This window comes from Calidris pugnax, unplaced genomic scaffold (genome assembly GCF_001431845.1).
Source record: "Calidris pugnax isolate Ruff unplaced genomic scaffold, ASM143184v1 scaffold182, whole genome shotgun sequence".
NCBI lineage: Eukaryota > Metazoa > Chordata > Aves > Charadriiformes > Scolopacidae > Calidris > Calidris pugnax.
Window position 1 is genome coordinate 317,372 of NW_015090968.1, and position 26,208 is coordinate 343,579.

General features: G+C 38.0%; 1 protein-coding gene across 1 annotated transcript in view; it reads left to right on the forward strand.

Moving 5' to 3' along the window:
* The window catches only part of XKR4 (X-linked Kx blood group related 4), a gene marked incomplete at its 5' end in the record, with an annotated part of 234,177 nt that overhangs the window by 30,317 nt on the left and 177,652 nt on the right, over positions 1 to 26,208 (forward strand). The gene's annotated exons all lie outside the window — the stretch shown is intronic.

Below are 26,208 nucleotides of genomic sequence, written 5' to 3' on the forward strand. Positions count from 1 at the left end.
TTTTTTTTTTTTTTTTTTTTGTGGTTGGACTCGATGATCTCAGAGGTCCCTTCCAACCACTAAGATTCTGTGATTCTGTGATTCTGTAATCTGTGGAGTCTTTAAGACTTCAAGACTCTGTGCTTTGTAATGGTAATGGGATACAAAGAAGCTACAGAGCGGAGACAATACCAAATGCACGCTTTAATTGTACTTTGAATATTTCTCCTTGTATTTATCCACTTTTGTTGTACTGTGTCCATTGCAAGAGCCTTTAAGACCAAATATCAGCCTTCAAGCACTTACAGAAATTACAGCAGCTACTGCTAGTAAAACAGAAAAACAGGTGCATAAGAAAATGAGGTTTTAAAAGCCTACTTTAATTTAACTGCAAGAATAAGCTCTGGAAACAAAGGCCTGATTGGAAAAGTGCAGAGAATCAAAAACAAGTTGCAAGAGTGTCTTCACTACATCTTTTAATTATGAGGAAATTTTGCCACATTTTCTTTCTGTATTATTATCAGAGCACAATTTTCATGCCTTTCATATTCTAAAAACTCCAGAATGACACACACATTTATTTCTAGTATTAAATTGTGCTGCTAAAGCACATTCTGTTTGGCATGACGTCCTTTCAGTTTAATTTTCTCCAAAAATCCGTTTCATCTTTTCAGAATATAAATGGCATACCATTGACCCTTCAACTTCCTGCTATTCCCTCCAGTCTTCAGTACTCAGATGACTAAGTTGGGAATGTGTTCAAGTGGTGGCATCTGGCTCTTTGGGGAGCTCTGTAAGCAATTATGTTGGCAGCTTTACAGATGGCTCTTCATGCATTGTGGGGTGAATCTGAGCTTTTATCTTTTAGATATCTGTGATTTGGAAGAACTTGCATGCTGGTAAATAACTGCACTCTTCCCTTCTTGAGCACCCATTCAAGGCTAAACTAAATGCTGCTGCATTAAAAGCTCATTGCTTTATGAACCAGACACAAATAAAAAACGTACAAGTGGTCATCTACAAAGTTGTTTTTAGAGGCTTGGAGACATGAATGGCATCCTCCTCAAGGACTGCTCTTTGTCTTCCAGATAACAGACACTGTCTTGTTAGCCAAGTATTTTCTGTCTGGAAATTTAAGTGCTAATCCTTGAAAGAGAACTGTTAACTCGTTAAAGAGAGTAGTTCCTTACTTTATAGTCCCCTTTAAAGACTAATTGATTCAGGTGTGTCTGGAGGATCTTAAAACCTGGATGCTTTGTGGTATTTTCTTTTTCAGTATGGGTATCTGTTAGATATATTTAGAATAATCAGAAGAAGGCCTCAGAAAACAGTCAGTTAATACTGAAGCAGAATGTGGGGACAGGCTGGAGATCAGAGACCACTGATGGGTGCAAGAGGGCAAGAGCTTCTAGACTCTGCAGCCTTTGGTTTTTTGACCCAGGAGAAATGAAAGTGTGGATACCAATTTGTTTTGATTTTTAGAGCGCATCTGACTTGATCTCAAGCAATTTATTTAATTTCTTTTGGGGACACGGAGGCATGTGTAGGTAGGTATGAATAAGGCTTGAGAATTTATCAGTATGGGTGACAGCATTAGCATGAGTGAGCATCTAAAAGACATCAAAGCCCAAAATGAGATGTCTTTTAAGTGAAGATGTCTCATTTCATCCTCTTCCTTACCTGAGTCCAGCAGACAGCAGGGTCACATGTGAAAATGTTTTTCTGCCTACCTTCTGTCTGTCTAGAAGGGGTGTTTTTAAGCAAGCAAGAGGATGCAGGAGAAATCTGGACACTGATTCTTTACATTAGTGATTCCTGTAGATAATGGACTAATAGGTAATGCCTTCTCAAAAAAACCTGTCCTGCGTCACAGAAAAACATTTTATAGTTACATTGCTGCCAGGACTACACATTGCCTGTTGGGGGATGAGCCTGATAAAATCAAGAGAGTGTTTTTTGCAGGGACCAATTTTTATAGTTGCATAACTCTCCCTGGAGCAACACGAGGACCTGGGACCTGGCAATGAGGGAGAGACACTCCCAGAAGTGCCAAGGAAATGTTGGAGGTGTATGACGTAACCTGTAAAACCCTGGCATCAGGATGCTGTGTCATTTGAGAAAGTTCTCTAGAATTTTCACTTTGATTAAAACTGCTTGATTATCATCTCTGATTATAAAGCATTTTATAATGTGTTCTTTATGAAGCATTCTAGGAATGAGGAGTTTTACATAGCATTTCTAATGAGATGGATTTTGAGCAAATACACCATATCCGAGTTGTTATGAGTTCATAATCTTTTTTAATGCTTAGAACTAGAAACTTCTGACTAATCTTTTTCCAGTTGTAAGACCGTAAAGTACTCATTTGAAAGATTAGCTGATATTTTGTAAGGATACCTAAAGTAAAATGTGAATCAGCTTAAAGGACTTAGCAGAAAGCCAGAATTTTTACATATCATATAGAAGATTGAATTGCAGCCTTTGAGGATTCTGTGTTCACACTCCCAGTCACAGCCAAGAGACAGCAAAAAATTTTAATGAACTGTGAAGAAGATCCTATGATTTTCATGTGTCTTAGCTGATTTGATAATTGATTTGATAATTGAATTTGATTATTAATGAACTGTGAAGAAGATCCTATGGTTTTCATGTGTCTTAGCTGATTTGATATTGGAACTGTACCTGGTTTTAAAGAGTTAATTTCTGCCTTAGACAATGGGCACATAGAGGAACATGGCAATGGCCTTAGACAACCCTTCTGCTGGCATTTAAGAGAAAAAAGTAGGGAGCTAGCTAATTTTGAAGATGATCATGACTTTCCATTCCTGCTCCCTGGGGGAGGGAGATGAACAAAACTGGCCAGACTCAGAAGGGCCAGACAGGAGCCTCAGGGAGAATGCTGAAGTTAGGGAAGATAAGATGTAACCTGGCTTTTGTGTCAGTGTTTTCTCCAGTTGCTTTTTCCTATGTTTTCTAAAGAAGCTGTTCTGAGTTACAGTATTTATCATCCAGCCTTGACTCCAGAGAGATGTCCCTTGCAGATGTCAAACTCATTAGAACCTACTGAAAAATGAGGCTGGCGTTCAGTGAAGCCATCTAACTGTGAACACAGGAGCTTTTTTTGTGTTTAGGTGTGCAGGCTGGAACTCTTCCTAATATCTTCTGGTGAAACCTGGGTATACTCCCCTGGTGTCTCTGAAAAGAAACCTGGCTATATGAATAAAAAGAGAGCTAGGGTATACACCAGCAGATCATTTGGTCTTGATAAGAGAAGCTAAGGCTTCAGAGTATTGTGGTATGCGTTTATCCAGTGCATTAGAAGCAGTTGGGTGCTCAAGCTCAGTGGGCTTCAAAGAAGGGCAGACACACCATCAGGACAGACACACCATCAGAGGGTGTGGGTGCAAGGCAATCCATTGGAGTATGGGAAGAAAATATTTTTCGTACCATAAATAAATAAAATAATATTTTAAAATATTGTTTATTTCATCTTTATCTCATCCTTTTGAATACCTAAGTAACCCATGAATATAATTCATAAATAAATAATATTTATTTTGCTGAAAATAGTTTTACTGATAGCGTTTATGATCAAAAAGGTTTGGAGACCACTGCTTTAGCAGATTTCTCAGGTGAAGGAATATTGGGTCTTTCTGCGGAGTGGGAGAAGGTAGAACTCTCTCTGAGAGAGCTGCCTTAGGAAGATACTCTCTGAAAAGTCAAATGTGCAGTCTGTCTGCTGTAGGTCTGCCAAGAACGTGTAAGTCATGTCGAAGGGTAGCCTGTGGCTGGGGAAAGATTTAGAAGAGGGACAATTTCCAACAGCATGGAATAATATTTATTTCCATGATGTTTAACTACTGCTTAGTAAGAGGTAGTTAAACTCTCATTATAGTAATTTAAAAATTACTGCATTTAATCAAAAACAATGAATTACTGACTAAAGGGACCTAAATGCAATAATTCATCCTCTTAAGTGGGTAGGTTTCCTGATGGAAACTCAACTCCAAATTTATAATAATGAAACTCAACAAACAGTGATTTTGAGATATTTTGTTGCTGATGCTAAATATTATTCAAAAGAATTAAAAGTGTACAGTTCTTTTTTTTTTTCTTAAAAGAATTTCCTAGGCAGATTAAGTCCTCTCTTATGTATCGAATAGGGCAGAAGTGTGACCAGCTTCATGCAGTTGTATCAGTAGAAAAAAAATGATATGAAAGACAAATGGGAAATGAAGTAAATGTCTAGCATTAATCAGTAGGATCAATTTTGCAAGGCCTCTCTCTGAATTTACTTTAGGAATCAGTATGAGTGCCATGAAAATTCTTAAAACTGCAAATAATTTATTACTGCTTTAAATACTTCAGGTTCTGAATGCCTGTTTTTGTGCTGCTCCTTGGCTAGCAGTGGAAAATGTTCAATAAAAACTCTACCTATGAAAAGAGAGAAAACCAGTAGGATGTTCACTTCTCATCTTCCTCTTGGATTTATCTCATTGTTGACAAATTTAAATACTTGCAGCGTATACATTAAACACAGACCGACAGTAATACACCAAAGTCTACCACAATGTATGTATATAAAGACAACCAGGATCACAGCCTATAAACAATCATTTCTAAACTCTTGCCCCAGTCAGCTCAGCGAAGAAATGCTGTAGCTTCAACGTGCCCTGGCTTTGGCAGAGCTGGGGCTGTTGACCTGCAGGCGTGAAAGCCAGGACCACACAGGACACAAGTCCTGAGGGCATGGCTTTGAAAAATCAGTGCTTTCAGCTTATGCCTTTCAGCTGCTTCCAGCTGACACTGAATCATTTGGAGAAGTCCATTCTCTGGTTATTTAGGGCCAAAACAGTTTAATAGCAATTTCGGTATCTTACTATTTGTATATGATGCAGTACAAAATTCACATTCTACATTGTACCGGTGTCTTTTTAGTTTCTAGATGTATATATGAGGGTATCTGTGTAATATGCATGATATAAGCAAGTCCATGCTTTACTAGCTTTTTTTCCCGAAAGACTTTGAGGCATAATGCATTCGCTGTTTCATCTGCAGAGTCATGGCATGAATAGTTCGAATAACTTACTTGCTGCTGCTTTGTTTTTAAATTAAGTGAGCAGTCAAGTTAAAAGGGTTCAAGGAAATTAACAGCATCTCTTCCTCTGCTTGTTTTAAGAACAACTTAATTGTATAGAGGATGAGCTCAGTGATATACACATATAGTTATGCGTTCCATTGTGTAGCTTAAACAATTTTGGGAGAAATAAAGAAGCCTGCCGTGGTAAAGGCACAGCACAGTAGCAAAACTGCCACTAGCAATATTTGATGGGTTTAAATTGCAAAACGCTTTCAGTAGTCACTGCCTGCTGCCAGCACTACGGCTCCCTGGCTCGTGCCTGTGGTGATTTGAGGCAGTGATGCTTCTCCCAGACCCCTCACGCCGTGAATCCCTTCCTGCCCCTGCTCACACAGTCAGCCCTTAGAGGATATGGCCCTTTCACTGTTTTTTTTCTCTGCTCTTCCACCCCAGAGGGAGGACACACACCACCCTGTAGTCCTTCGCAGTTAAGCAACAGCAGCCAGTGTCCAGTGAGTAAGAAAATTACATAACTCCAATTAAATAATAAAATTTATTTTCCCTCAAAGACACATTGAACTGGTATTCTGTACCTAAGATTAACAAAACTCTGATACAGAAGTAATCCACGTAATATGTGACGGAGAGGCAAGTAGAAAACAGCAGTTGTGGCTTGAAAAAGGGGTCATTAACTGTGCTGACATTGCTGCAGCATCGCCAACAGGATCTTGAGGTGATCTTCATTGGCTTTAAAATTTCACAATTTTTACTGTCATGAATTTCAGGATTTGTTTCTATTTGTTGGCTTTTTAAGATCAAAGAGAGCAATTAATTCAAGATTTTTCCTAAGCATATGGCTCAGAATCGTATTAGTTTTTAAGGATGTATTATTTTTTACGTAATCTCATTATACCAGCCTCAGGGAAAATACCAATTATTGTGTGATTTGCATGAGTTGGCAACACTGAAACAGTAGCGTGGTGTGGTGCGGTGTATCACATGCTAATATCGCAGCACTGAGGTGACTAATCTGCTGTGTTAATTCTCTGTTCTGTGGGGGATAGCTTGAGAAGCCCCTTCCTTGACAATTATATTCTCACTGTCGACCCTTTAAGTATCTTAAATTTTCTTACAAGCTCGCAGAGAGTAATGTGACACTATTTTCTGTTCTCTATTGTGGATCTAATGAGAGGTGATGAAAAGAACAGATATACAGCAGACAAAAGAAAACCCACAGGTTAATGCTTCTTTTGGATTACTTCATATTTCACACATTACCACTCTTCACAGAAGTCTTTCTATCAGTCTTTTAAAGATGACATTCATACATCTGAAAATAGGCACCACAATGTATCTTTCTTTACCAGCTCTGTTAAAATTAATGAGTACTGAGTTAAAACTCATTTTGCATGTTCATTTAGTGTTTCAGTTGGGAAGTTGAACGTTTTTATGGTTTTAGAATATGCTGTGATTTATTGTCTAAGATTTAGACTGAGTTAAACAGTGGCATGCAAGAGATAACATTCTGATGTCATTTATCCTCATGTAAATTCGAGGTAAATTCACTGATTTTAATTAACAATACTGCAAATTTACACTGCGATCATATCCACATTCAGAAAGCTTTCCTGATTAAAGCTAAACTGAGAGGACAGATTATGATTTGTTTAATTAATAATATATAGTTCAAAAGATTATAATTTGGGATGAGATCTCCAAAAAGACTCATTTTTGAGCTGGGTTTCCAGTACAGTCAGTGAAAATATTAATGTCAGCTACTGTGAGATGAGAGTTCAGGGCCTTTGGAAACCCCTGTTGGGTTTGTGTTAGTATTAAAGCTTTTGAAAGAAAAGCTTCCAATACCTGGGTGTTTTCAAGGCAGTGTAAGGGCACGTGAAACATTCTGAAAGTGTTTCTCGTGCAAAATTGTACCTTTTAATCATGAGGGTATTGATCCTGAAACAATAAAATTTGCCTGTATTGTCATTTATTAGACATGCTACTATTGCCATTTATGATTTTATTTCAACATTTACTTCACAGAAGTATTCAGGGGCCCTGTCAAGATAAAGGAAAGAGAAGACCAGTAACTGCCTTCCAAATGGCTATTTTAAGAAAAAAAAGTAATCATGTGTTCTCAGTGGCTGAGAGGGCCAAGAAATCTTTAAATTGGGATGAATATTAGGAAAGACTTCCTGTGCAGAAGGAGAAGGGAGTGCTGAGTGGATAAGGTTGCCTTGTCCAAGAAGGGGTGCATCTCATTCATGGTGGTGTTATTTTCTGGTAGGGAACAGGAGCTAGAACAAGTTAGGTGAACATTTGTTGAGGTGTTTGATCTTCTTGGAAGATCCTCACAGTTCTACTGTGACATAATCGCAGTATTCTGTTAAGAAGGACCAGGAAAACATCTTATTTCAGACAGCTCTAGAACAAAATATTTATGAAAAAATAATGTATGTACTCCTGCAGTCCCTTTTCAGCTGAAGTAACAGTGATGCTGAATGCATTTAATTTGGAATTAGAATACTAATTATTAAAAAAAGAAGCCTCCTGAATATTGGGATAATGACAGTTCTAGGGGTATATTAATGAATCTGTGTGAAGGAAGACAGGGCTGGAAAATGGCTAATCAAAGCACAAGCTATTTTAAAGTGATTCCAATTTTATCTCATGACCTTCATGAAAAATATGCAATATCTGTATCAGTAAATACTCTGCTTTTTTTTGCTTGCTTAGCGCTTCTAAAAATATTTTCTTCTTTATACTCAGGAAATAGAGAAAACATAACACTTGGGACTAAATAAGGGTGAAAATATATTTCTTATTATTGCCTGTATTTGCGGAGCTCTGTCAGTGGTTGAAACCAGCCAGTTGTTTTCAGGAAGGGTAGATTTGGGGTAACTTTAAAAATCATGGAATGGTTTGGTTTGGAAGGAACTTTTAAAGATCATCTAGTTCCAACCCTCCTGCCATGGTCAGAGACACCTTTCTCTGGATGGAGTTGCTCAAAGCCCCATCCAACCTGCTCATGTACCATTCAGAGGTGATAAAAATGAGAGGGGAAAAAATCCCAACATGTCTGTTAGCGTTATTTCTGAACATCCCAAGTAAACATTTAAATAAATTAGAAATTTAGTCTTATTTTATGAGTTATGAAGCCCAGAATCATCATCTCTTAGTTAGTGGGATACTGTATAAGGCCCCTTCTTGTTGTAGAGTGTTGTCTGGGGATGGAATAGCAGTGTGTTTAAGAGGTAAACTGTCATTTTTTTTCCCCCTAGTATAGGATGTAGTGGTAGTACAATAAAACTAATAATGGTTTGACAGCTTTTGCTGTATTCTGTTGTATTCTCATTTGTTTCTGTTAGTCACGCAAATGCTCTGATTGATGAGCCTGACTATGGCAGTTTGTGAATCCACAGAGAAGTAGTGGTCTTCTGGAGCCATGGAGAGTCTTTACCTCTACTGAAAACCACAGTTGGAGACTGTGAGGTTGGATTATGCTCATAGTTAAAGGTTTTGATGTCTTTATGTGATGCAAGACAGGAAGTTAAACTAGTAAGAGTTCACCCTCAGAAACAGATGTTGGCAACGTTGAGGCTTGCATTGCCACCTCCTCATAGATGCACAAAAGCTGTACCCCATACAAAGTTTTGTATTCTGTTTAGCTTAACATTTTGACTCAGATGAAATGATAGAGCTCTCTGGGCAGAACTTCCTTTCTCATGGGCATTTGTTCTGTGTATCACTGTATTCAATCAGCTCCTGGTCAACACAGTAGAAAGTTAAAGTTCTCAGCACCTTCAGCACCTCACAGAAATTCTCAGTTTCTAATGGAATAATTGGTCTTGTGGGGCTTTTTTGTCAATGTGTTTTTGTGGTTTGGTTTTGTTTTGTTTTAATAGGGGAATGTCTGGGTTTTTTTAGTTCTGATTTGTTTTTTGAAAGTAGTCTTGCTCTTGCTTTGACTATTTGGGTTTGACTCCATCACACTGATACTGTTGGCATTCCATGGAGAGCCCCAGAGTGAATTGTGCAGCACAAGTAACAGTCAGGAGGTACTTGGCTGCTAAGAGAGGGAAAGGAGGAAATACAACAACAGGGAGACCAGATAATCCCAATTTGCTTTTTTCTGCCATGGAAAGTCAGCTAACAGCTACAGAAGGAAAAAAAGGTTTATTGCATTAGCTTGCCTTGTATATATTATCCTCCATTCTGTTACGTGGTTATTTTTTAATAAACCTTTTTAGGAAGCACTTTTCAAAAGGATTTTGATCTGAGATGCTGTTTTGGTAAAAGCTGGAATATTTCCTCAACCTATTTGTTTAAAAAAGACTTCTTAGGGATTTTTTTATGAAGTCCACTATGAAATTCTTGTTCAAGAGCAAGAAAGTCTAGCAGCAGTGATAGCACAGTGATCCAAATTCACTTTGTAGATCTCTGTTCAACAGTCTGGCTTGAGTTAGACACAGAAAGGGTTTGTATACAGTTCTTCAATCCAAGAGAGAACTGAGCAGAGTAGAGGGATGAATCTGGGTCATAATCCTTTATAGTCATACTGTAGTCATACTCTCTCAATTTACCCCCCCACCACCAACCTTGGAGCTCTCTTGCTTCACAGAGATAAATGCTCATAATGCTGGGGAAAGGAAGGCTGATTCTAGAAGTGGTGGGAAGATTCTAGGTGGGTTTTTTTGGCCCACTGAAATGTTCACACAGTAGTATGAAATCAAATGATTCCAACAGGAGTTACTAGGTATCAAGTCAAGCTCCAGGCAGATCCCTAGCCACTTAATTATCCTGTATGCCTTCTCCCTTTTCCTACCTCCCCTTGCCTAGCTTTTGTTTAGTAAGTTTTGGTTGTGTTATAGATGTGGAATAAATGTATGCGTTGCATTTTTATGGACTTTTGTTTATCACCTAGTTTTATATTTTAAGATTACAATGAAAATGTACATGTCTTCAGGCATATTTTTATAGAATCACAATAAAAATAGTACTAAGCCTTATTTTAGAGTTCATCCCTTTAACGTCTAAGCTGGTTTTGCTAAGGCTCACTTCTAAGACACTTACATTTTATAATTAATTCTGATATAGTACTTTATACTTTTATAACACCTGCTGTCTCTAAGGTCTTTATCTAATTCACAGAAAGTAACAATTTTAGCCTTATGCCTTTGAGGTAAGTAATAACAAATATTTTCTTGTATAGCTTCCTTTTTTTTTTTTTTCCACTGGAAGGCTGGGAAAACAGTGTCTCTTCTCAAAGTCTTCACTCTCTTTGATTTCACAGTGGTTCGGTTCCAGTGATTTGTTTCTTCCAGGCACTACACAGCAGGGTGTTGGACTTCAGGGTCCTAAGAAGGAATAGAATTCAAGATCTTTTTTACCAGAATCCACAGGCATTTATCACTTGAAATCAAACAGAATTTCCATTAGCGTGTAATAAGAGTTTTCATTTACACTGAATGCTAGAGGGCAGTGTAGCTGAAGCAAACCCTGGAGTTTTATTAACATGGGAATCAAAATGTGCACTAGCTTATTCCCATGGACAAGACAGAATAAACAGTAGCCCGTAGTGGATCTGCGTACTGGGCCTTATTGAAGAGCTAATAAGAGCAGAGCTTTAGCTCCACCTGACTAGCTGGCACATCTGCTGGTTGCTCTCCACTCAGTATTACACTCTGTTGGTCTTGACTTCCCCACAGAGGGGTTGCTGCTGCCCTGGGAAGGCTCAGTGGAAAGTCATCTTGGTTCATATTGTGTTGCTGCTTGTGGTCACCCATCGCAAGTGTCCTCAGCCAAGGCCCCTGAGAATCCCCCAGCATCCATCTCTTTGAAGCAATCTGATTTCTAGGATCTCCCCAACTTTCAGGACCTTTCCTCCAGCCAGGATCTTCACCTACTCTTCTCCTTCTTCTTTCTGAGACTACCTCCTCTGTTCAGCAACCCTTTTTTTGGGCGGCAGCACTTTTCTTCGGAACCCAAAGCCCTGATTTCCCAGTCTAAATAGTCTCTGTGCAGAAGCACAACACATGATTAGCCTCCTAATTGGCGACTCTGTTTCATGTCTCTTTATTAATAGGAGGATTCAGGACATGCCACTTTTGGTTAGCCCAGGTGTTACTGAAATTTTCTCCTAGCTCGTACCAGTTGACCAGCTGCAGCCAGTGAGCAGCAGGCCTCTGCGTAAGGACTCATAAGTTCAGTTTTGGGCATCCTCCCCCCACCACTCCCTGCCATACACCCAATTATCATCTGCTTGTTGATGTACACAGTTCAAGCTATTTTTTCACTTACGACACCCATTTACATTGGGTAAACCAGGGAAAATCTTGTATCACAGGCTTCAGGATCCCCCTTACTATTTTCATCCTAACTGTTCTCCTAGCTATAATATTAAACCAAATTGAATTTGTGTCTGTGGAGACTGTTTGCACCAGGATTTCTCATTTGTAAAAGATCTGTTGTCTCTTCTCTTTCTTTTTTGTCCTCATCTCAGCCCTTTAGAGATTATGACAGAAATTGAGTTTTTCGTATTCTTCCGGGCGTGTTCCCAAACCAGCCTTCACATCCAGTGCTTCTCTTTGCTCTGCACACCTTTTTTTAATCTCAGCATTTAGCTGTGTTAAAATACCTTTTCTGGTCTGAGAAATGATTGATACTCTTGGGTGAATTTTAATTGCACTGTACAAGGATGGGATCATGTGATTCCCATTAACATTTATGGGAGTCGTATAATTAAATCCCTGTGCACCACAATGAAAATTTACCTTTCTATCTCCTTCCCTTTGTTGGGCAGTTGTATGCCATGTAGTTGGAGTAGTTACAACATATTAAAAGAAATGCAGAAATACCACTCTCTTCTTTCTTCCTTTCTTTCCCCCATCCCCGCCTCCTGCTGCCCCCGACATTGCCCCTTTTGAAGGAGGAGAATTCTTGGGAAATTCTTCCTTGTCATCAGTAAATATGCAAGAGTCAGGATGCGTGTTAGAGTGTAGAAGGCTGTTTCTTGCAGTTATCTGATGCTGTCATACTTCCAAGACTTGTAAAACTTGGATATTCTCCCAGCAGCTGCCACATAGCACCACAGATGACAGATTAAACTTAATTTAGTGACCCTACATAATGGAAAGAGGTCAAGGTTTTCACTTTATTTTGGTTGTTGGTTTGAAGCCACCCAGCTTGACAGTAGCCAGAATCATTACTATATGATAGATTTGCAATTGCTTGTGAAATGAACCCAATATTCTTAATAGAGTTCCAAGTGGACAGGTGTGCACGTGGCAATTAGCAGTGAAGGAATTACTAGTGCTGTTGCAGAGAAGCCAGAGATTAAAAAAATGCATTGGGGTTAGATAGACTTCTGACCTGAGGTTGTGTTTGCTTGTGGTCAATGGTGAAAGCAAAATTCTGGTATTGTATAGAAAGTTTTGTTGTCATTGCATATACTACTCTGGTATGGCTGATTTAGATTCTTTTGCTGGTGCAATTACAGGCTTTCAGAAACAATCACCTTTTCATTTATGTATTGCAAAGAGAGTGGGTAAATAGCATTTATTTCCTTCTGATTATAAAAATCAAACTGATCTCAATGTAATTTCTCCACTTCTTGTTAGCTAATTGCACACCATACTGTGGCAAAAGGAACAGTTTTGTCCACTGCAAGAGGAATATTCCTCTTTCTCATCTACATAAACTATAACTCGTTTTCTGATTCAGATAAGCAATGTCGTAGCAGTCATGTGCTATTAAATGCTGAGTCATTTGATTGCTGTTTCTGCGGTCTTTTGCTGACTCCAGCGATGCTTCAGCTCTTTGCTTCCTGGTCAAAACAAAGAACTGAATCAGAAGTGGCAGCAGCAAGTTAAATACTGTGAATGCATTTTTAATTTAGAAAAGCCCTCACTAAGAACAAAGTTTTTCATGTTCCTAGGTCAAAACAAGCTTCAGGAAATTTGGATGCATCTTTTATTTCCACCTGATTGCTCAGGTCTTTTCCTATCTTTTCATCTACCTATGTGTGTGTATATGTTTGTGCTTAGACATACACATTCATACATATTTATGTGTATATATTTAGTTTAATATTTTTTATTTGCTAAAGGGTTTTTGTATAAGTTAGGATCCACACTAAAAAACAGTATTTGCTAAAGGGCTTTTGTATAAGTTAGGATCCACACTAAAAAATCTGTGCATATTAAAAAAAAATATTAATCTCTAGGACTGAATTCCAGAAGTGCACCCACAATTGATTTGCTTACGCAGAACCAACATAAGGCAACCTGGATCTTGTTCTCCTGAAAATGCAGGTTATAATTCTAAGGTTGTAGAGATTTGCCTTTGCTTTGCCAATTAAGACTGGAAGTTTTGTTTATGTCAACTGCATACATGTTGCATACCTTGATATGACAGTGGAAAAATCTATATGGACAAAATGTTCTATACTTACTACTTTTTTATGAATCTGACTTAACATTTTGAAGCAATGTGGTGTAAAAACTAGGCTAATGCTGAAGAACGCTTTCCTAGAGTGTGACAAAAACTACATGTAAGTTCCTGAGTGAATACTTAAAAGAAAGCAAGCAAATCTGCTTGCTGATTCCACATAGATTAATGTAAAAGTTGACATAAATAATTTTTATGGTTTGCGTTATTTCATGCAATGACTTTCAAATTCTAACAAAAATATTCATTTTCCTGATAAAATATCCCATTTTCCCTGTGTATTACCCTAGCCAACATTAGTTCTTATAATGATCAGGTGTCCATTAAAAGTTCTCTTTCAGGGGCTTCATTATCTGTCTTTAATTTCTGTTGATTTTCTGTGTTGAATTGTAATTAATTTTTAAGACTAAGGTTTTTATGTTTTAAACAATGTCAATGAATATTATTTGCTCAAGATTTTGACTAAGTAGTAGGAATCATACTTCAAATACAGTTATTAAAATATTCTGGTTCTTCAATAGAGGGCTAATATATATTTCAGCAATTACTGTTATTTCATACAGAAAGCAAGTCTTTCCCTGTGATCCTTTGATGACAGTTTTACAATGATTTGGTCACTTTTTGATCTGTAATTCAGTGAGCTCTGCAAACATTTACCCATATGAATTCACCTTGAAATAAACAAGCCTTTACCAGCTCAACAGTGGTCAGTGACTTTTAATCAGTGCTGTTTTAGTCAGTTGAGTCACATATACAAATCTTAAATTTTGGTCTTAAGTTATAGTAATTAAATAACACTTCCAGTATTTTTCTCTGAATCAGTCTCCCATTATATCAAGTGTATATATTGTGTAAACTTCCTTAATGTACATTTTCTTATCTAATATTTCAACTTGAGCTTTTACTGAAAGTAGGAACACCTGTCAAAGCCTGTTTTCAAAAGCCTCAGACATAAATTTTCAAATCAGTATAATGATTTCAGTACATTTAATAATCCAGTTGGTCACAAAAAATGAATATACCAATAATTAGTCATTTTATTTGAAACTTGCTCTTTAGCCAGTCTTTATCTTCTACTTTTAATAAACCATAGTTTATTGAACTAGGGTCTAGTGAGTTGATGGTAGTGAGTTAATACAGCAAGCAATATTTGCTTTTATTTTGCAAAGTATTGCTGTAAAATATTTTGATTAAATTTCTGGCCGGAGAAGCCTTTTTCTGTGAAAAGCGATGAATTTTCACCCTTCAGGATTTCTTTTGCAGAATGCTGGAAACTAATACTCTTCTTTTCTCGTAATGGACCAAAATGTGTGTGCCATTAACATAGCGAGCTCAAAAAAATACTTGCAGTTATGTCTTCCATTAACACCTTCACTGTACACAGGTCAGCCGTGATTATATTCCTGCTAACAGAGGAAGCAGCTTTTTTGATAATATCTTCACACTTACGTAGTTATCTTTTTTCCGTGTAATAAGGTATTGCATAGTGTGACTTGAATTCCCAGAGTCTGGCTGCTGACGGGAATCCATTCCTGTTCGTGGTGTGAGGAGATGGATGAGATGAAAAATGCCCGGTGGCCCCTAGGGTACGTTCTGTAAACACATGGACTTGTTAGAGCACACAGACAAGCTAGATGATGGTTTTTGCTGGTTCACTTCTGTGTGAGGATGTCTTCTACGGTAACACTGCCTTTGTTTTCCGTTGAAAAAAAAATAAAAGAGATGTAAGAATGAGCATAAGCATAAAATATGATAAAGATGAATTAATGGATTTGCTCCTTGCGATGCTGCCAGGACTCATCTGCTTATGTTACTGAAATAAATTTGTGTTACTAGAGTTTGTGCTAGCACGGAAGGAATGATTAAACTACAAGGGAGTGTATTGAATTCTGTTCAAGCCGAGGTAGCATGAACAGCTTTGTTAACTACAGATACACGAAGCTACTCTGCATTGCAGTGTTGAGGTGCTTGAGCTAAATTAACTGGCTCCTATATAAAAAAAAATCCCACAATAAAAAAAAAAAAAGCACCTCTAAAAATGCCCACACCTGCACGATGAAAGATAATTTACTCTTCTTCTTGAGTAACCTGCTTCACAGCAGGGTGAATTTGGCCATGCTGAGCTCTGTGCCAGTACCCCTAATTAGCTCGGTACCCAAGCCGCTTCATTCACAGCTAGCCTGGACGTCTTAAGGCTATCCTGCTGGCTGCAGTGTGATTTTGGGATAAAACAGGGGTTATGTGGGAACCAGAAGAGTCCCAATTCAACTTTCCCAACCCAGGTTAGCTTATGAGGGCCAGCACTTTTCCCACGTCAGCTTCCACAGAAGTAACGTGGAGACACTTACCGCATAACTAAATGCGGTTGTCTCTCCTGATTAAAAAATTAAAAAAGTTATGATGAAGTATATCCTTAACAAAACAACTGACTTTTACAAGGACTGAAATCTTAAATATATTGTCTGGCAATATACTGGTTATTTAGTTCAAAAAGGAAGGGAAAAATTAATATTGTGTGCACCAGAAGAGAAGGTGCTTTATTTAATGCTCTGATAACACATGATGGAGACATCTGGTGAGCCCCCAGAATACCAGTTAGCTCACTTTCAATTTGGCCATGAGAAGAAGAACATCCTAAACGAGCCTGGCAAATGCTCTTCACATCGATTCGGTGCTAGATATTTAGCAATTTAACAAACACTCAAAATTAGTATTTTTAAAAGGAAAAGATATTCATTGTTTGCTTTGTCCGACAGTGATTTGGGCCTGCACCAGATTTGGGACTCCACGGGGCATTGTGCCCGACTTCTTAAAACAAAACACCCCTCCAGTTCCCAAAAAGCAAAAATACTCCCATAGTGGCCTCTTTCTTTGCCCCAGGCCCCGAGCTTCCTCTTTTCTTTCACATGGCAGACTGTAGTTGGATTCACAGTATTCGAAATTCATTCAAAGTTGGTGCAAAACCAGTCGAGGTGGCTTCCTTATGATCTGTGCTGGACTCCTTTCAGAAGAAGAGATCTGTATCGCGTGCGAGGGAAAGCTGAAAACTAATGTTTTGTTGGAACATGGTCGGGAGGAGAGACGGGCTGATGCTTTAAGAGCTTGCTGAAATCTGTAAGAGCAAACAGAATACTTCAGGTTAATCTATTTTCAGGGTTTTGTCCACCTTATATTTTAGAACAGAATGAAGTAAAACTTAACATGGAAGAGCAGGAGATAAAAGCAACTTTAAATGGTTTTATTTGTCTTTTACTGCTAGATAACCACTTATGCTCTCTGACTTGTTAATAGATAAGAAGCAGTTGGGGTCGACATGGTTTCAAGGAAACCTTATGACAGGCACTCTCTTTGCATTTACACTAAATTTAACAACAAAAAAAAAAAACTATCGTATACAATGTTGTCTTATGTTAAACTGTTTAAGCAGCTCAAGAAAGTACACTAAATTTAACAAAAAAAAATAATCTATCATATACAATGTTGTCCTATGTTAAACTGTTTAAGCAGCTCAAGAAAGGTGGTTTAGTTCCCTAACACGCGATGTGTCTCTGTTAAACACACAGATACTCAAGTAAAGACTATTTCACTCCTGAAATGAAAAAAAAGAAGGTGATCTGGGGCTTTGTGTAGCTGCCTCCTAACTCTGCCGCTGCTTTCTGCCAGAGGAGTAGGCAAGCCATATCTTCTGCGACTTTTATTAGCACAAATGAAGTTAACTGAAAGGTTTGATTTCTGTAAAGCAGTGTGTGCATATTTAGTAACACAAATGATTTAGAGCTATTGTTAAATCCCCTGAAGCATGCAAATTTCTGTTAAGCTTGATTAGTATTTGTTAGTTCCATATGTTCAAAATCTTTCCATTTTAGGCCGTCTGTTGTTCAGCAAGGAATTAATTTCCAATTTAATCTTTCTGTCTACAGTGTGTCCTTTACAGGTACAGTCCTACAACAAGATATTATCAGTGATTGTCAGAGACAGTAAATTGTACTATGCATATTAAAGTAGAGACTCATTTTCAAGATAATGTGCCACAAAGCTAATAGCCTTTACTTCAACAAAAAGCAGCTCTGTGCCATCTACACATATATTTTAAGTTGGATGCCCGTGCTTTCAAAAATTATATCTGGAGGACTTAATTGTCATTTAAGAACTCTCAGTGTCTATGGGCAGCAATTTCTCCTTCTTAGCAGAAAGCTTTTCTTACAGCTCCAGTTATGTGAGATGTGAAGCTTAGAAGACTTTTGCTTGGGATTTTAGCCCTTACAGTTGCGGACTATATCATCAGAAACAAACCTGAAAGGAGTACAGAAGAAAGCAGAAAATTAAAACCATTTATTTAAATTTCATCTGGGTGCATACAGACGTAGGATCACTATTGCTAAGCACCTGCAGTTAGCCACGTCTGTTAGCGAAATTAGTGGTAATTTTAAGAACTCGGGTCCTGATGAACAAGGCGCTTTGTGTCTCTGCTTCTCCTTGTGTAGAATCCAGGTCCGTTGCTGGAGAATGCAGCTAATATAGTATCCAGTCCTGTAGCCATTTACAATAAATATGTAATTCAGGAATTTGGGCATTATCATCTGCTAACTAGCTAACTGTGATTAGCAGCTTTGGAAAGAAGCTTCTCACCATAAGGTATGAAGAGTTAAAGTTAAGCCCTTTTTATAAATTATTAGCCTGTGCTCTGATAGCAAGGGTTTGTGTCAGTTCATTCTGTGCAATAGGATTATCATTCCACTGGCCAACATTGAGAGCAGACCTAGTTTTTTTTTTTTTGCTATAGGCTTAATAAAAACAATGGAGAATTAATTGTGGGATACAATTCTGTTGTTTGCATTTTTGTTGTAATTAATAACATTGGATAAACTTTTCTGTGTGTTGGACCAATACATTTTAATTTATTTTTTTTTAACAGAAATTTTCTTATTCAGTCCACAGCTGCAAAATGATTTAACTGAAAGGTCAGAACAGCAACTGCCAGATTTGCATGAACTTATAAATGTCAGAGGTAGGTCCAGTCTGGGTTGCTATTTGAAGTTATTTTGTATGGGATTTTTGGTGTTAAATATCTGCATTTTTCACACACAAGGGGTCTTGGGTTGATTGGTTTCCTTGGTAACAGCTCTTTGCTCTGATTGCATAAGCACACTGGAGTGGTGCAGAACAGATTACTACAGAAACACACTGGAATTAGTCTGATGTAAGGGGATGTTGTTGGAGCTGTTACCGACTTCATAATTCTGTGCTCCTTTATGCTATTCCCATTAATACTGCACTGTAGTGAAATTACAAGTAGCTTACTTAAGGCTGGTCAAATTTCCTTTAAAAAATTAGCTGTTGGCTTCCGAAGGAAATTTTTTAAATGAAGGAAAGTAACCCAACAAAACTCTGAATAAAATGTACTGTCATGATTGGTACAGAAGAACACTTAATTCTTGGCGAGTTAGCTTGCAAGATAAAAATATTTATACAGCTTAAATTTATGTTAATGGATTGTCTCAGTCATCCTTTCTTCTTAGTCCATGGCAGAGTTCCCTTGGGTATTTTTACCAAATTCTCTATGTCAGACTGATAATCTTCAGAATATGTGTATTTTAATAGGAATTACATTATTCTGGAGATTATGATTAAATCTAAAACAGCAGAGAGTTATTTCAATCCAATGAGATATAAACAGAGCGGGGGAATTTTTGAACTAAAGGACACTAGCATCACAAATCAGAAGAAATTGTACACACGTGTTGGCAACTGCCCCAACGCCAGGTTGCTCCCCTTCTGCACTGGAGGCCTCTAAATTTTCTGGAGCCTCAGGAATCTCCACAGGCACAGGCTCCAGCATCACCCCTGTGCTGAAATGAGAGAAATCTGTGGTCGGTCCTAAGATCTCTGGCTGTGGAAATCCATAAGATTGTGCCTACATGAGCTAGCATGGCAATGCAAGAGGAGCCAGTTTCTGGAGTGAAACATTGCTGAAGTGCTCATGTCCACCACTGCCAGCATTTCCCTTGTTTCTCTTTGGACTAGCTCATTAACGATTCAAGTGGATTAGGTGCATGCTGCAGCATGGTTTTGGGGTTTTCTACGTCCAAAAGAAATCTGTTTGCATCCCCTGAAACCTCTTTATGATCAACAGATAAATGTGTCTCCTTAAAGTAAATGGGAACAGCTGTGAGGTTTGCTTTAGAAACACGCTCCTGATCAAAGCCAACACCCCAAAGGAAGGACACCCGAAACATCCCCCAGAGCCCCAGCGATGTGGTCATTTTTATGTTCATAGATCAGCTGGTCAAAGGACATCTGAAAGTTGAACTGACCAGAAAGAAAACGTTTGGACAGAGAGAAAGGGAATCCCAAGTGATAAAAGGAGTGTATACATTTGAACAAAGCAGCAGATCCTTACATATTTTCCTTAATTTTCTTCACCTCTTTTTGAGTGTGATTAGTATTAGTGAGAGTCATGCCTGGGAGCTGTGGCTGGTTCCCTAGTTATCCTCATTTGAATTACAGGACACTGTCTTATTCCTCTGTGTAGCCAATTTACCTCATCCGTGGTCTGATAATTACAGTAGATGCTTGTGTAAAGGCAGCAGAGCTGTCATCTTTTCATTTTCTTGTGACATTGAGAATCTCAGTTCCTTTCAAGTCTTTCGTGCTTTGAGGCCCCTGAAACCTAGCAATGCGTCTGGTCTTTGTTTTGCTTTTGAGGAAATTCCACTCCTCCTAGCCTGTTTCCTTCAGATAATCTCCCCAAGGGGGATATTCTGAGGTATCTCATTATTCTGAGGTGTTTGCACTTAAACAGGTCTTCCTAGCAAGGGACTTTCCTTTATTCTTGGCTAGAAAGAGACATGACAACCTTGGTCAATTCTATCTACCCAGAAGTATTCAACGAAACAGCAATTTCATTAACAGAGACAGGATCTGTAAGCAATACACAGGTAGCTGTACCTCACCTGTCATCTAGGCGAGCCTGAAAATGAGTAAGGTTAAATACTGGAAATGTTATTTTGAGTCAACTTCAGAGATTCAGATAGAATATTTTTGATACATAGGATAATGACAGCATAGATCATAACCATCCTAGAAGTTCTCTCAGCACTTGAGTTTATTCAGAAAGTTTATTTGGAACTTTAAACATTTCTCCTGAACCGTGCCCTTGGTGCAGATGTGGGAACAAGGTTGTTTTTACTCTGGCTGCATTTGGTGACCCGCTTTATGGAATAGCCCATAAACAGCCCATACTGGCACAACTCAGCAGATGACAAACTAGCATAAGGGCAAGAAATGAGCTGTGGGTAGAGAGAGCTCCTTAAAATGCTTTCATGCTGAGAAAAAAATATGTGGAAAAGCCTATGTTGAAAAGAAATGATGATTTCCATATAAGAACAATATGTAGAAGCAAGGCAAGGGACTAAGCCTCTGGCTGTCTACATATATATATAAAAGACAAGTCTCCAAAATTTTTCAAAGATTACCAATAACTGTCTTACTTTATTAAGACTTTAAAAAAAACCTCTGTTGTGCAATGGCGCTAAAAACCTAAGAATGTTACAATATATTGTGAAATTTTGAAGGCATATAATACACTGTTTAAAATAAACAAAAAGTAGTGAACATTAAAAACTAATTAATGTTCAATTCCTTTTACATACATTTTATACAGTATTTTTCATGCTTTATAAGCTAATTAGAGAGTATCACAAAAGTAAACACTATTAAAAATTAGTTCTTTTACTTAATAATGACTAAAAATTACAGGGCTCAAGACAATTTGATTTACATAGGATTTTGTTAGAAAAACTTTTGCATTGTGACTTAGACATCATGGAACAGTCCTCCTAAGGCTAATGGAATTGTTTTATGATTCCAGCTCAGGCTGTGTGGTATTCAGGAGTTAGCTATTTTTCCAGAGGTGCTTTCTCTTTTGGAGAGTGTAGACTTCTGACTGCTAAGAGTTTACTCAAACCCAAGTACTGGTTCTCCCCTTCTACCTCAGTGCAGAGTTCATTTTGGTGATTTTTATAAAAATAAATAATTTCATTGAAAGGTATAGCAGCAGGGTCAGCCTGGGCTGGGTGTTTCGAACAAAGAAATCCCTGGGCAATTATACCTTCCTGTATAGATCCAGATCCATACACCCACCCCTCATGCACTGTCCACGTCTTTTCGTCTGACGGTGGATTTTTGGTCTGATGTCTTCTAACACCTTGTTGGATTCTTTTTCTGTGTCCAGGCAGGCCATTGACTGCTCTTACCTTGTTGATTTGCAGTATCTGCTGATGGTTGGAGCCTCCTTATCTTCTGGTTTAGGCTCTTGTGCACCTGTGCTCACTGGCAGAACACATCTGCTGATGGTTGGAGCCTCCTTATCTTCTGGTTTAGGCTCTTGTGCACCTGTGCTCACTGGCAGAACACAGGGAACTGAAAAGTCCCAGACTTAGGGCGATCACCACCAAAACATCAGTGTGTTATCAACATTTCTCTTATACTAAAAGACTAGACACAGCACTGTACCAGCTGCTAGGAAAATTACTAAGAAAATTAACTCTATTGCAGCCTAAAGGCTTTAGCAAATCTAGCTACTTATGCTAAGTAAAGCTAAGCAAACAGCATAAATCACACCATATTATAACCCTAAGTAATTTATTCTAATTAAAACGTATTTAAGCTAAACAACTAATATCTCTCAACATTGTGTAAGGTGATGCAGCATCTGATGAAAAAATTAATTTGTGGGTAGGTCACAGCTCAGTCAGAAAATTAATCTTCTTAACTTTTGACGAATATCAATTTCGTTGGAGAAATCGAATGGCAGTTACATTTTACAGCCAGTCCTTTCCATGCCCCCCATTCTCATGTTGGGCTGATCCTCCCACTTAGACCAATAAAATTCCAAATCAGCAACAAGTCAGAGGACTTATATCTACTTGAAACTTGTGAGTGAGCAAGAGGATTTAGCGTATCTATGCCAGCAGAGGATTGGGAGTCTTAAGCTGCCTGTGAGCCATCCGTGATACAGTTGTGCTGTTGAGAGGCAGATGGCTTATAGAGCGCGCCATAACTCTGCCTTTTCTTGCCCTGTCAAGTTGCAGGGTAGACACAGGCATTGAAGCTGGAAGGCTGCAGCTCAGTCGTTTTTCTACACTGTCCAGGCAGAACAGGCAGGTGAAATGTGTTCTTCTTCTGGATTTCTTCTTTCTTGGTTATCAGACTTTACATCTAAGTTCCCATGTAAGCATGTAGGGTAGGGCTTCATCTCTTCCCATCCCTCAGGGAGTTTAAGTAGGTTGGAAGACATTATATATAATTTTCCTGATTATTTTTCATTTTTCTCTGTAACAACTTTGTAAAAATAAAGATTAGCAATAGGGAGTTAGACTGAAGTTGACGTCATGTGGAAAGTTACAGATACTCAGAGTTAGGAAGGGATAACCCACAGAAGGAATGGGGTTAATTGCTGCGGCGGTGAACACTGCAAGTTCACTGTGCCTTTCCTTCTGCATGAGTAAACTGTATTGCATAAAATACAGCCTCTTCAGAGGCAACACCAAGGCTTCTCTGAAGGATCCTGAAGGGATTAAGTAGCCTTTTCAGACATCTTGATGTTAGAAAAAACATAAAGGCATAAAGAATATAAAAGTGAATTGCACATTTTAGCGGTTAGACATACTTAAAGATGGGAAGAAGTTACGTCTGTAGCAGTGAAAGGGACCTGAAGAATTATATGTCAAGTCCCTTCTAAAACCAGCAAGGTCAGCTCTAAGGACTGTATTATTTGTCACAAACTGCTGTAAAACTGTTATTTACGGATCTGAAATCTGACTTTGTATGATGCTCCTAAATGAAAAATTTCATCAATAGTATCACATTAGTTAATACAGCATGTGAATTAGAACAAAGGTATTTGGCTAAATACCATTGTAGCTTAATGAAAAAATGTAATACCATCTTTAGTTCATAAACACCGTATGCTTCCATTGACATTTCAACAGGAGTAGGTTTTAACTGTTCAAAATAATACCTTTGCCCTTAAAATGTCTGTCAATACTTAAAGCTAACTGTTGAAATTAAACAGAACGTTACTATAGCTGCTGTCACTCAGTGACTTCCAAATCAACTTTGGCCATTTTATAATTACAAGTTTTATTTTATGGAATATGTGCAAACTACTAAATGCAGTTGTGTTGTTTAACCAACTTCAAAGAAATTTCTCATTGTAGGGCTCTCTAGAATAAAGATCCTTCAGCAAATCTTTGCCATTCTTTTTAAAATCTATACCAACATAAAAAAAGATTTGATCATAAAGCAAGGAAAGTTTCATAATTCTGTTAATGTATACATTACACATTATCAGTATTTATGTGTTATTATGGTGAGTTGATGTTGGCTGACTACCAAGGGCCCACCAACTGCTCTCTCACTCCTCCTCCTCAGCAGGACAGGGGGAGAAAATAAGATTAAAAACTTGTGGGTTGAGAAAAAGGCAATTTAATGAAGAGAAGGAAAGGCTATGCATGGAAGCAAAGCAAAGCAAAAAGATTTATTCTTAACTTCCCATCAGCTGGCAATGTCCAGCCACTTCCAGGGAAGTAGGGTCTCGGTAGGTGTAGTGGTTGCTTCAGAAGACAAGCGTAATAAGGAATGCCCTTCCTCCCTCTCCCTTCTCTTTGCTCTTATTGCTGAGCACAGCATCATGTGGTATGGACACCTTGGTCAGTTGGTGTCAGCTGTCCTGGCTATGTCCCCTCACAAAGTCTTGCACAAAACCCCTAGCCTACTGGTGTTTGAGCTGGGGGGTGGTTGGAGAGACAGCTTTAATGCTGCTCAGCAGTAGCCAAAACACTACTGCGTTATCAGCACCTACAGGTTTAATCTATGTATTGACTTTTTCTTGCCTTTGTGCCTCATGCCATCTGTCCCTCAGCTGCCTTTGTTGAGCCATATCAGTTTCTGGAGATTTAACTTAATAAATACAGTCCACTGGCAAATTCGGCTTCACAACTATAAGAAATTTTAGGGTATTTTTTCAGCAATTTTTACATTCAGAATTGCATGCAGCATCAAGCCAACTCGTAACTACAAAAGGATAGAATTTGGTTTCTAGAAAGTAGCACAGATATTGGTATTCAAAGTCTGCTACGTTTGTTGATCTTTACAACTGTTTTTTAAAGTCCTTTTTTTAATCTTTTATATCAAAGGCCTAGATACCTCAAAGTTAAGGCACAATAAACTTTGTTATACCTGCCTGGTGTCAGTAGGGGTTTTTTTAAAAAACTTTCATCCATTAAAAAGAAAGAAACAAACCTTTTTTTTACTAAATATGGAATAAAAGTGATAGCAGTCTCAGGTTAATATTATGATTTTGTGGAGCTTTTGGTCTAAGAAAATGAGGGGATTCTAAAATATATGGAGGAGAATAAAAACACTTGTACATTATTTTTCCCCTTCCCTTTAAAGATATCTCTAAAGTTTTTAAAGAAAATGATTTGAAGGGAGTAGGAGGAATTAAAAAAAACCCCAAATTTCAAAGCTAGTGTAGTTATAAAACCACATGAGACATTTCAGTGTTGACAGTAATCAGAAAGAATCGTCTTTAATGCTGTTTTCAAAGATATCAGAAAAAATGCTTTTCTGTGAGGGAAAAATATAATTTGATAAAACATGCTGGTAATATGAATTCTTTACATGAATATTGTTACAAGCAGATTACAATTTGCAACTGAAAATTAGCATTTATCTTCTCTCTGAATTGGCAGAGATGAGTAAGGACAGCTGAGGCTGTTAATCAAACAGGAGCACAATTGTGGCTCCCAAACTTTTGCAACTTTGTGTAGGGTGCACCAGAGAAGCAATCCTCCCCAGAGGCATTTTTCCCCCATTAGACCAATAATGCAGGTGTATTTCCATAAAAAGAAAATGAGTTTAATAGACCCATGAGGTTTGGGTTGGTTTTTTTTTAAATAAAAACCAAGTACAGTTTAGGGATTTTCCACAGAGTGAACTTGTATTACTTGTCTCTCCTACTCATGACCATGGCTTCAAACCCATAACTTTGGCTTGGACAGGAGATACTGGAAAGAACACTTGGGCCCTGCATTTGAAATGTTTTACTTCTTGCTATATACCTTGTCTCCTTTCTTCATTCAGCATGCACATGACTCTCCTTCTCTTCAGACAGTATGCAGAGGTCAAAAGGGACCTATCTGGTATGTAACAAAAATGTCAAAATTAACGAAAAATTCAAGATATGGTGACTATAGAAAGCCTCAGGCTCTCCTGTGATGTGTAGAAGAAATTAAATTTAATTCTTTAGAAAAACCAAGATCTTTCCTGTATAATTATTGCACATCCTCAACATCTCGCAAACCTTTCTTGAGGTTTTAGTTCTGTGAGATTCAGCACTGATGTCACTCACTTGAAGTGCTGTGATTAGTTTAAACCTGAAACCTTATTATAATATTTAAATACCCCACTGCAGGGCATTTTTATTTATGTGACTGACAACACCTCTTGTATTTCACAGGTTTAGGGGTTTCTGCTAAATAGTAGTAACTTTGGGAATCTTAAGTGGATTTTAAAGAATTCACCGGTCAGTTTAAGTAATTTTTTTGGTGTTCACCTTAATAAAGAAGCTACCAAGGAAGTAAAGGGGGCTGTTGGTTCCATGCCAATACACAAAATTTTTATGGATTGATTAAAAG